Source organism: Dasypus novemcinctus, chromosome 24, assembly GCF_030445035.2.
Source record: "Dasypus novemcinctus isolate mDasNov1 chromosome 24, mDasNov1.1.hap2, whole genome shotgun sequence".
In the NCBI taxonomy this organism is placed as follows: domain Eukaryota; kingdom Metazoa; phylum Chordata; class Mammalia; order Cingulata; family Dasypodidae; genus Dasypus; species Dasypus novemcinctus.
Genome location: NC_080696.1, coordinates 34,336,201 through 34,348,201, shown reverse-complemented (window position 1 = coordinate 34,348,201; position 12,001 = coordinate 34,336,201). Strand labels below are relative to the sequence as shown.

The 12,001-nt window shown below is 46.1% G+C and overlaps 1 pseudogene; it reads left to right on the top strand.

Moving 5' to 3' along the window:
- Positions 1-10,707: 10,707 nt before the first annotated feature.
- LOC101429812 (solute carrier family 25 member 33 pseudogene) lies at positions 10,708-11,800 on the top strand (annotated as a pseudogene).
- The last annotated feature ends 201 nt before the right edge of the window (positions 11,801-12,001 follow it).

Here is a 12,001-nt window from a genome sequence, read left to right as displayed (position 1 = left end):
CATTTGCAAGCATGTATGTGTATTCTTATATATTCCAGGATCTGTGTTTTGTCCTTTGCAGTGTTATTGGCTTAGACCGAGGAAGATTTGCCCATGAGCTAGGAAGGGGTCACCTTCCCCTGAGTCATTCTGGGGAGGAGTGGACAACCAAGATAATTGGGGCTCCAATGAGAAGAAAGAAAGGGGCACAGCTTTGGGCAGGCAACTGGCAACGTTGGTGAATGGGCCTTGTTGTGAGTTCGGTTATGCCCCCCTAGAGGATATGTGGAAGCCCCAGCCCCAGTTCCGCAGAATGTGACCTTGCTTGGAAATATGGTCATTACAGAAGTGGGTAGTTAGGTTTAGGTGGGCCCTTAATCCAGTCTGAAGGGTCCTCGTTAGAAGAGAAGAGGTGCAGAGGCAGGGCCCCCAGGGAGGGCCACGTGAAGACGCAGGCAGAGGCTGGAGAGCTGCAGCTCGCACCGTGGCATGCCGTGGCACGCCCAGGCTTGGCGGACGACCCTGGGAGCTGGGACAAGACCAGGAAGTGTTCTCCCCCAGAGCCACCCGAGAGCGCGGCCCTGCCCACACTTCCAGCCTCCAGAATGCGGAGAGGATAACCTTCTGTTGTTTCAAGTCACCAAGCCCGTGGAAATTTGTCGTGGCGGTCTCAGGAACAAGACAGGCCTCTTGCCATTTCTATCTTTATGTTCCTTCCTCCTCATCCCACAACAGCTCAGAAACCACAGGACTTTTGTTCCCCACTTTTTCTCTCCTCCACTCCAAATCCATCCCTGATTAAGGCCTACCCCTCTGGGCTCTCTTGAGCCCGTCAGGGAGAAAAGCATATACTCCTTGGGTACTTACCATTTTCCAGACACTGCATTCTCTCATGTCATCTTCCCCCAAACCTGCAAGGGTCATTATAGCTCCATTTTACAGATGAGGAAACCAAGGTTTAGAGGGATGATATCCAGGGTCATGTGGCTAACAGTTGGTGGAGCCAGACTCCAAACACAAATCAATCTGGTTCCTAACCTTGGCTTCTTCCATCCTCCCAGGCTGCAGTGGAGAGTTATAATCGAGCAGGAGAGGGAGGTTTGCATTGTGAGAAAGAGTGAGGAGCAGGATATGGTTGGAATTAAAGATGTATTGCTTGGGTTATGAACTGGATCCTTTCTAAACACTTTGAGAGTGTCCAAATTAATTTTGACTGTTGGACTGTGTTGCTTTGGATGTGACTGGGCCACAAGGAGCCCTGAGATTTGTTTGGGTAGCTTGTATAACGAGGGACTTAGACTCAGCTATTTGAAAACTCATTATATTTCTGAGGTATTGAAAGCCTTGAGGTCAGAGGTCATGGTAGGTCATCAAAATCTTCCAGCAACAGAGTCATTAATAAACTTGAAGTGACTGTTTTCAGTTGAAATAGAAGAGTATTTCCTGCCTCTCTTACTTACTGTATTAGCCAAGCCAAAGGGGTGCTGGTGGAAAATACCAGAAATCTGTTGGCTTTCATGAAGGGTATTTATTTGTGGTAGAAGCTTACAGTTACCAGGCCATAAAGGATAAGTTACTTCCCTCACTGAAGTCTGTAGCCACGTTTTGGAGCAAGATGGCTGTGGATGTCTGCCAGGGTTCAGCCTCCATCTTCTTCTGAAGGCTCTGTGGCCCCAGCTTCTTCCAATATCAGCTAAGGGCTGGGATATGTCTCATCCCTCTCCTGGGGCTCATTTCTCTCTGGACTCAGCTGCTCAGGGCTCTGGCCTCTGCAGCTGTAAACTATCAGGCAAACGGCTTGTCTCTCTTCCCTGGCCTTTGCAGGGTCTAATGAGCCTTCTCTGTTTCCTCACCTATCTGCTTCTGTGTGTTCTTCTCCCCTGCATGTTTACTTCCTGGGGCTCCAGCTCAAAAGCTCACAACTCCCTTTTCTGAATTGTAGTTTTTCTGTGAGTCCCCACCCACCAACATCCTACTGACATGGCCAAATTCAAGCCTTAATCATTATTTAATCAAGTAAAAGTGAAACCTCTGAATCCAATATAATCTGATATGCCCAATGGCAAACTGCCACACTTACTTTCACAGATTTTTTTTTTCTTTTGGGTACTGGGGGCTGGGGATTGAACCTGGGACCTCATAATTGGGAAATCAGTGCTCAACCACTGAGCCACAGCAGCTCCCCTGAATTGTTTTGTGTGTGTGTGTTTGCTTGTTGTTTCTTTTTTTGTTTTGTTTTGTTTTTAGGAGGCACTGGGAACTGAACCTGGGACCTCCCATGTGGGAGGCAGGCGCTCAATCACTTGACCCACATCCACTCCCCACATACGGATTTTAACTTTTAAAAATTCTCTCAAATTTTGAACCTTTTAATTAATTCCTCTGACAACCCTGAAAAAGGAGAAAAGTGGGGGGAGGGGGGAGCGCAGGCACCAGATCACCCAGGAAGCCAATGGCAGACTGAACTGTAGCCGAGTGAGCTGGTAAGTGGTTATTGTTCTCTGAACAAATGGCAGGTGTGCTTCCCACAAGGCTCCTGCTGACCTCCAGAGCCCCATGTCATCCCCTCCACCCTCTCCTTGTCCAAGCAGCTGCCCCTCGCCCCTCCTGGCTCAGGGTCTTTGCAAAAGCTGTTTCTGCTGCTACAACTACTCTCCCCACCCTTGACTTGCTCTGGTCCATCTTCAGCTGTTCCCTAAAATCTCACCACCCCAGGACACCTCCCCTCTGTACTTCCTCTTGTTTCTGACTTTCAGCATAGGATGGCCAAACCATTTATCACCCAGAATCTGGCATCCTTGACCAAGATGAAGTTTCCACCTGAGAAATCAGTTTATTGGGGTATTTCCTTTATTGTTTTTCCTTCCCCAAAGTAGCTAGTTGGCAGAACAGGGCTCCCCATGGCCAGGGAAGCAGGCTGGAGGCCCTGGGAAGACATCCTGCTCCAGCTGAATCCGTCCCGCCCCATCCCATTTGCCTTTCATTGGCCATGTCAATCACAGATGCAACGAGGCAGCTCCAGGGGCTTTGGGTAACCTTTCCCTCTTCTATCACCTGCTGCCAAGTGACTTGCCTCACTCACCTGGCAGCCACAGCAGATGCCCTCCTATAATCCTCCTCACCTTTCCATTGCATCATGGCAGCAGCATGCCTTACCCCCAGACTAGGGTGTGTGTGCCTGAAGGGGCCATCCAGGAAAAACCCCAATTCATGTGAGACTTATAATACATGAAGGGTGCAGGGCCTGGGTTCAAATCCCACTGCCCCATGCCCAGCTGCATGACCGTGGATGAGTCGCTTCCCCTCTCTGCACCTGAATGGGGGTGATTTTATCTCTATCTTAGGGTTGTCACCCAGATGGCCCAAGTGACTCCAGGTGGTATAATTCTCAGGATGGTAGGTTTGCTCTCAAATGGAAGGCTTTGTGTCTTGGATGTCATGCCCCCATCTGCTCTGGGTCCTCAGTAAATGTTATGAACTCTTCCCAGACACTGGAAGAGTATATACTGCTTGTGGGCAAGGCCCTGAGTCTTTGCTGAGCCTGAGTTGGAAGACCTATGAAAGCCGTGAGGATTCATAGAAATGGTAAGGAGGCCTTTGATGGTCACTGGCCATGGAGCTGGAGTTGGCCCCCAAGAAACACTGGCCACTGCTATGGTGTGGATCAGTTTGGGTCCTCTGGGAAACAGGCAACAAGATGGAATTAGACCCTCAGGACATTTGTGAGGGGAAACACCTGTAGAGGAGGCAGGGGCGGGGAGCAGGAGTCATGGGAAGAAGCTCCAGACCTTACAGCTGTGGAAGATCTTACACCCGTGGAAGAAGACAGGGAAGGAGGAGGACTAGCTAGAAGGGGCCTCAGCTTGTGGTGTATGTCAGAGGATGTGGCAGCCAGGCTGGTGGGGAACCCAAGAAGAGACACTGTCTGATAGAGGAGGCCACCATCAAGCAGAAGCAGCTCTGCTGCCCCCACCAGGCTCAGTTCCTGACCAGAGGCAGCCCAGAAGAGTCTGGCCCCCTGTGATCACCACGGTGGATCCAAGGATGCAGCTGCTGGAGAGGGTGGGCCATCTACTCTCCTTGCAGCAGCCCACTGGCCTGGCTGCCACCTTAAGGGCCCTAACATCCCTGGGCAAAGGCCCACGGCCCCACAGAGTCCAGGCATGGGGACCTTGTTATGCTAATCCTCTACCACCCATGGCCAAAGGCAGCCTTAGGCCTGCTGCTACCTGGACATTATTTCCCTGGAATGTCCTGGCCCCTCTTGCCTCGGGACCTTTGCTCAAGCTATTCCTATGGCCTGTCTGTGTTCAAAAAATATATGTAAAAAAAACCAACACATTCTTGAAGACTTACTCTGATCCCATCCTTGCCAGGAAGCTGTTAACAAATCTCCCCAGTAGGAATCAGTCTCTCTCTCTGACCCCTGAGGTGGACATTTATCCCCTGCTCAGTCCTGGGTCTGAGGACATGAGCTTCAGCTCTTAGGGGCTGCATCTAAATGTGCCTCTCCAGGCCCCACGGTACATGCTTGGCACACCTCAACTCATTCCCTCCTCTCCAAACCCTATGAAAGGGTGGCTCTTCTTACACCCTCTTTTACAGGCCAAGAAGCTGCAGCTCAGAGAGGTTGAGTAATATGCCAGAGGCAGCCGGAAGAGCCAAGATTCAAGTCCGGGATGCAGACGACAAGGCTGAACTCTTAAATTTTTCTACCTACTGTTATGGGTTAGAGCCCAGAATGCTGTTCTAACTTGTGCACATTTAGAGCAAAGGTTCCCAACAGATGTTTCAGCATGAACACCCACCATCACTGCACACCTCCTCCTTGCAGCAATGTGGGCAAGGAAGCCTGGGGGGAAGCTGAGAGGACAGGCAGGGCTCAAGGTCCAGAGGAAGTGGAATGGAGGGCCTGGGACCTCCACCCTGGAGGTCTGGGACACCCAAACCCATAGGGGCCATTTCGGCACAGCTGCCCACATTAGCTGCCACCTGGGAGGCACAGAGGACAAGTTTGATAGATGGATGTTAGCTGGACCAGGCTCTCATGGACAAATGTTGACTTTGCCTGCTGGCCTTGGATAGAAACCAGAGAACCACTTTGCTGCCTGTGCTGGGGCCAAAGGCAACCCTGTCTCCCTCTTGAGGAAGGAGGAGTTGAGGAGGCCGGAATTCAGGTCCCTGAGCCATCTGCCCTGGCCACCTCCAGAGCCTGGTACATGGGGCTCAGGAGGGCAAAGGCTCAGCACACGTGAGCCATGGAAGGACTTCTCTTGCGAGGGCCGCCCCCCAAAAAGTCATCCTCTCCCCTCTCCAACAGCCCCAGAACTCCTGAGCTAGACTAGACTTCAGGATCTCTCTCCTAGACCAGCCTCAGTCTTGGTCTCCTCCCAACCTACCCAACATATCTCTTGCCAGTGGAAAGTTCCTGAAACTGAGAGCTGGGCATAACTCATCCCTGTTCAGAAACCTTCCCTGGCTCCACAGTGTGTTTTGGGGATCCCCAAGCCCCTTTTGAGGGAGTTTGCAAGGTTGAAACTTTTACTAAATGCTAATAAACGATTTGACTTTTCACTCTCATTCTCTCACAAATTAGAGTGGAATTTTCTAGAAACTACACAATGAGCAATGTTGCAACAGTTTGAATGCAGAAACAGATGCAAGAGCCCACTGTCTTCTATTAAACCAGACCGTACAGAGATTTGGGGAAATGTAAAATAGTGCCACTCTTCTCACTAATGATGTTTTGGGAACATGTAGTTATTTTTTTATAGTGATATATCATTTTTGTTAAAATGTAATGAGTTTATTATTGTTATTTTAAAGCTCTTTTTAAAAAACTTCTCAGTTTGAATTTCTTTTATGGCAAATATCGCTAGACAGAACCCATAATAAACAAAAATTCTTTGCAGTCCTCAAGAAATTTTGAGAGTGTGCTGAGATCAAAGAAATATGACAATTGCTGGCCTAGATGGTCTCACCTACCCCACCTCACCCCACTGATGCACTGGCAGCATCGAAGGGCCTGTGGGTCCCTGGTATCTGCCTCCCTGCCCAAATTTCTTCTTCTGCTGAGGACATGAGTCATACTGGATTAGGGTCCACCCTGACCCAGCTGGGCCTCACTTTAACTAATCACATCCTCAAAGATCCCCCTTCCAAATGAGATCACATTCCCGGGACTAGGGGCTGGGACTTCAGTGTACATTTTGTGGGGGACACAATTCAGCACCTCCCCTGACTGCGCTCTCCTCCAGGCTGCACCAGAAGCCCCTCCTCTGTGTCCCTTTTCTCAGCCATTTTTTTTGTCTCTTCATAAGACCACCTCCCCCAGGAGGCCATGCACCTTCATGAGGGCAGGAACAGGTTCTCACCCAGTGCCCCCAACCCTTCTGCAGCCCTGGCACATGGGAGGAGCACAGTCGGTGCTTGCTGAATGAGGCTGGACAGGTACTGCTGAGGCTTCCCAGAATTGCCCAGCACAGGGCCTGGCTCAGAGAGTTAATCATCTTCCTGTTTTTTGAAAATATATTTTATTTCTTGCATAAACATTTGCGCAGAAATAAGAGTCACCCCTGACAAGTCAACTTCTGTCAAATTTCAGCATCCCTTTTCAGTTTTGCCAGTGTGCAATGATTTTGCATTATTTGCATTTCCAGCTAAGCACAATTCTAAGACATTATTTCAACATAGTTAGAAACCACAAATATTTCCCAATGTATACTAGTCCCTCAATTTTTGTTAATAGTCAGAGAATAAATAGTCCATTAAGTTGATATAGCAATTGACCTTTCTAATTTGGAACTTTTGGGCTTCTTTAATCTGATGAAATCTCTTCTACCTCCACTCAAAGAGCAAATATTTAAAAGAAAAATGGGTGTTTACTGGCAAAGATATGGCGAAATGTGTACACTTTCTCATCACTGTGGAAATAGAGCTATTGGATTAGGTAAATAATTTTGTAATGTGTTCCTGAAGACATTAAAGTGGTCCAAGTTATAGAGTTAATAATTCTGCTCCTGAGACTTTATCCTGAGGAAGTAGTACAAACACTGGAAAGAGCCACATGAAAGGGCAGCATTTATTTAACTGCATTAAGCCTTCAAAATAGCCTGGCCAGAGTCTGGAACTCTAGTTTCTGGATGACTTGGGGTCCACTCAGGTTCAGCCTTCTTTCTTCCCACATCTCTCTATACAACCAATGTACTCTCACCCCCTCAAATTGTCCTCCTCTTCCCAGAAGCCTTTCAGGGAGCCCTCACCTCCCTTTTAGCTCTGGGCCTATTGGATTAGGAACCAGAGGTGCTCCCTGGGATGCCAGGTGCACAGCAGAAGAATGTTCCTCTCCTGCTCCACCTTGATCCCTTTCCCCTTCATTAGCCACATCAGTCGCCCAGGAGCTAGGTGGCCTTGAAACAACCCACTCCATGTCCTGGTTTCACTCACCTATGGGCCACACATCAAACTGATAGTCCCACCATTTATGTCTTCAAGTGTTAGGTATCTGGCTTTCATTAATGGAAAATAATGGTGGGTCTTCTATAACCCCCATTCCTGTATTGCTAGAATTTTCCTTCTCATCCCCTCAGCAGTCCAGGAGATAGTGTCTGTGTATTGTCAGGAAGGGGTTCATTCATTCATTTGTTCATTCATTCAGTGTTGGTTCATGCCTGTCCTGTATCTGGTCCTTAACTGGGCACCTGGTCTACTGAGATGAATGAGATACTGCCCTCAAGGAACTCACAGGCTTGTGAGGCAGAGAGTTGAATAAGAAAACTGCAGACTTCCAGGAAGATGGTGGATTAGAGAGACACAGGAATCACTTCTCTCCCCAAAAAATAACTAGAGGTCAGGCAAAAAAAAACCTGGGGGAAAATGTTCTAGGTTTAGGACACCAGAGGAAGGATGGACACCACCCAGAAGAGAGAGAGGCACAGGAAAAGAATCTCAGTGGAACGACAGTAGATAGAAGCTGCAGCTGCAGCCACCGGCACCCTTCCCTCCACCTTCTGAGCAGACAGATTTGAATTCTTCTGCCACTGAAGAGTGGCTATGGACAGAGGGGACCACAGGGATCAACCTTCATAGGAAATGGGAGAGAGAGGGACGCAGCCTAAGGTTGATTCAGCTTTGGGCCAACAAATTCAGTCTGCTATATCCCATAAGATCTTCCAGGCCAGGTGGGGCCATGCCATTGTTTGCCTTTTGGCATGGAACTAAAGACATCTGGACCTCTCAGTCACTCTCCCCCTGACCAGGACTGTTTTCCCTACCCGGGAAAAGGGAGGAGGCTAGCAGCAAAGGTTGAAGAACAGCCTCTGAGAAAGTTTGAATTTAGAGGCTCTTAGCCTCAAGGCAGGATCCTCTGCCACGTTGCTACTGTCATATTACAGTGAACACACTTCCACCAAGCTTTGAACTGAAAGGGATGCCAAAAAATGCCATCTGCTAGTGGAACGAAGTGCACATGAGGAAATTCAAAGTAAATAAGTAAGAGAGACTTTTTCTGGCCTTTACACCCTTCCTCCCCAAGGCCCTTGGAGGCAGGTTTGCAACCCATTACTGGGTCCAGGACCTAGATCTGAGCAACTAACAAAGGACAATCCTAAAGACCCAGAACATTTTGAACCAAGAATCAAAGACAGCAGTAACACACAGCCTCCTGCCACTAAATCCCTATGAAAGAGAAATTGAGCATCAAAGTAAACTCACCATCCTAATCAAACACCTAGACATCAGCAAAAATTTCAAGCCATACTAAGAAAATGGAAGAAATGGCCCAGGCAAGGGAATACATCAAAGCCCTAGATGAGACACAGGATTTGAGACAACTAATCAACAAGAGTCTATAAATTTCCAATATCAAATCAGTAAGTTGAAAGATAATATGGTTAAAGAGATAAAGAACATAAAGAAGATATTGGGTGAGCACAAAGAAGATTTTGAAAACCTGAGTAGAAAAATAACAGAGCTTATGGGAATGAAAGATACAATAGGTAAGATAAAAAACACATTAGAGGCATACAACAGCAGAACTTGAAATAATAGAAGAAAGAATAAGTGATAAAGAAGATAGAACAGCTGAAATTGAAGAGAGAAAAACAGAGAGAAAAGAATGGGAAAAAGTAAGCAGAGGCTTAGGGAGTTGAATGTTAACACAAAGCACAACAACATACATGTCATGGGAGTTCCAGAGAAGAGGTGGGAAAAGGGGCAGAAAGAGTATTTGAAGAAATAATAGCTGAACTCTTATGAAACTTTCACAACTCTTATGAAAGAAATGAATTTATTTGTCTAAGAAGCATAGCATTCCCTAATAAGAATAAATCCAAATAGACCTGCTCTAAGACACATACTACTTAGAATGTCAAAAGTCAAAGGTAAAGAGAAAATTCTGAGAGCAGCAAGGGAGAAGCAAACCATCACATACAGGGACATCCAGTAACACTTAGTGCAGATTTCTCATCAGAACCCATAGAGACAAGAAGATGGTGGTATGATACAATTAGGATACCGAAAGAGAAAAATTGCCAGCCGAGAATTCTTTATCCAGCAAAATTCTCCTTCAAATATGAAGGTGAGCTTAAGATATTCGTGAATAAACAGAAACTAAGAGCGTTTGTAAAAATTAAAAATTAAAAAAATAAAAGAATATACCTTTGCATGAAATATTAAAGGGAGTCTTACAGCCTGAAAGAAAAAGACAGGAGGGAGAGGCTTGGTGTAGAGTGCAGAAGGCAAGTCTAGCAGAAAGGGTAACTGAAGGAGTAAAAAGATGAAAATAAGATACAACATATGAAAGCCAAAGAATAAAATGGTGGAATTAAATAATGTATTTACAGTAATATCATTGAATGTGAGTGGATTAAACTTCCCAGTCAAAATATATAGATTGAAAGAATGGATTAAAAACATGAGCCATCCATATGCTGCCTATAAGAGACTCGCCTTAGACCCAGGGATACAAATCAGCTGAAAGTTAAAGGTTGCAAAAAGATACTCCATGCAAACAGTAACCAGAAAAGAGTAGGGGTAGCTATATACTATCAGACAAAACAGACTTTAAATACAAAGAAGTTATCAGAGATACAGATGACCATCATGTATTAATTAAACAGATAATCCACCAGGAAGATATAACAGTCATAAACATCTATGCACCTAACCAGTGTACCCCAAAATACATGAGGCAAACTCTGGCAGAACTGAAGGGAGAAATAGACATCTCTACAATAATCATTGGAGACTTCAAACCACCATTCACATCATGAGACAGAACAATTAGACAGAAGACCAACTAGGAAACAGAGAACTCAAACAGAGCTAGACCTAACAGACATATGCAGGACGTTGCATACCAAATTGGCAGGTTATACATTCTTCTCAAGTGCTCGTGGATCTTTCTCCAGGACAGACAGCATGTTGGGTCACAAGGCAGGTCACAATAACAAAAAAAAATATTGAATTTATAAGAAGCACCTTCTCAGACCATAATGGAATGAAACTGGAGATCAGTAACAGATGGGAAAGGAGGAAATTCGCAGTGTGTGGAGGCTCAACGACACACTCCTAAAGAATCAGTGAGTCAAAGAAGAGACTAGTAAATATATTGAGACAAATGAAAACAAGAATGCAACTTATCAAAACTTATGGGATACAGCAATGGCAGTGCTGAGGGGGAATTTTATAATCCTAAATGCCTAAATTAAAAAAGAAGAGGAAGGCCACATGCCAGGCTCTTGCTCATGCAAGGTTCTCGCTGCAGAGAGGGTGAGGTGGCAGCAGCTGCCTGAAGGCCAGCAGGGTGAGTGGACCAGGCGACCTCGTACTTCCCTCAAGCTGCCACATGCCTCTCTCAAGCCGCCACAAGCCCACGGCACACGGGCACTCAGCAGAAGGAGATCACACTGCTTCACTCTTCACCAGCAGGTGTGGGGGCACAGTTGGTGCTATTTTCACTTGTCCACTAGAAGTTGTTAAGACCAGGTTGCAATCGTCACGATTAGTTCTATCCATAGGTCCAGGTGGGGACCATTAGTGGACCTGGGATGGTGAGACCAACCTCCATGACACCTGGGCTTTTACAGGTTCTGAAGTCAATCTTAGAGGAGGGACCAATGTCACTTTTTAGAGGCTTGGGTCCAAATTTGGTTGGAGTTGCTCCGTCAAGGGCTGTGTACTTTGCATATTACTCCAAAGCCAAAGAATAATTTAATGGATTTTTTTTTTTTTTTTTTTTTTTTGGCCTAAGAACAACATTGTGCACATTTTCTCAGCTGGCTCTGCAGCTTTTGTCACAAATTCCTTAATGAATTTATTTGAATGGTTAAAACCAGATGCAGCTAGAATGGAGAATGAGAGGCTCCAAGCAAATGAATACACTCCAGTGTGCTCACCATGTTCACCAGGCGGAAGACACCCAGCGCTTCTATAGAGGACTAGCTGCCTCATAGGCTGGAATTTCAGAAACTGTAATCTGTTTTGCTATTTATGAAAGTTTAAAAAAGTATCTGAAAGAAGGTCATTTAGCCTCTTCTACAAATGGGACTGAGAAAAATTCCACAATTTGTTTTGGACTCGTGGCAGCTGCTGCCTTCTCTAAGGGATGTGCCTCCTGCATTGCTTGTCCTTACAATGTCATAAGAACGTGGCTCTGTCAGGAAGGCACCAAGTTCAAATTTTTCATCCAGATCTGGTGTTCTGAGAAGAAGGTTATCTTGCTTTTTATAGCGGTAAGCTCATCAGTCAGACTCCAAACACTGCCACTGTGTTGACTGCCTATGAGTTAATTGTGTACCTGTTAGAAGACCATACTCAGTAGTAGGCCAGAAAATTGTGCTCTAGAGGAATAAAACTGAAAAACTCCAGAGAATTTTTTTCCCCATTGATGTTTAGAGTATTCGAGACTGAAATAGGAAAGGCCATAAATATCTGGTTCATATCACCTGTTGGGCATTTCGTTTTGGATTCACGCTTTCTGGAAGGTTTTGATTCATTAACATTAATAGTTAATTATAACTTT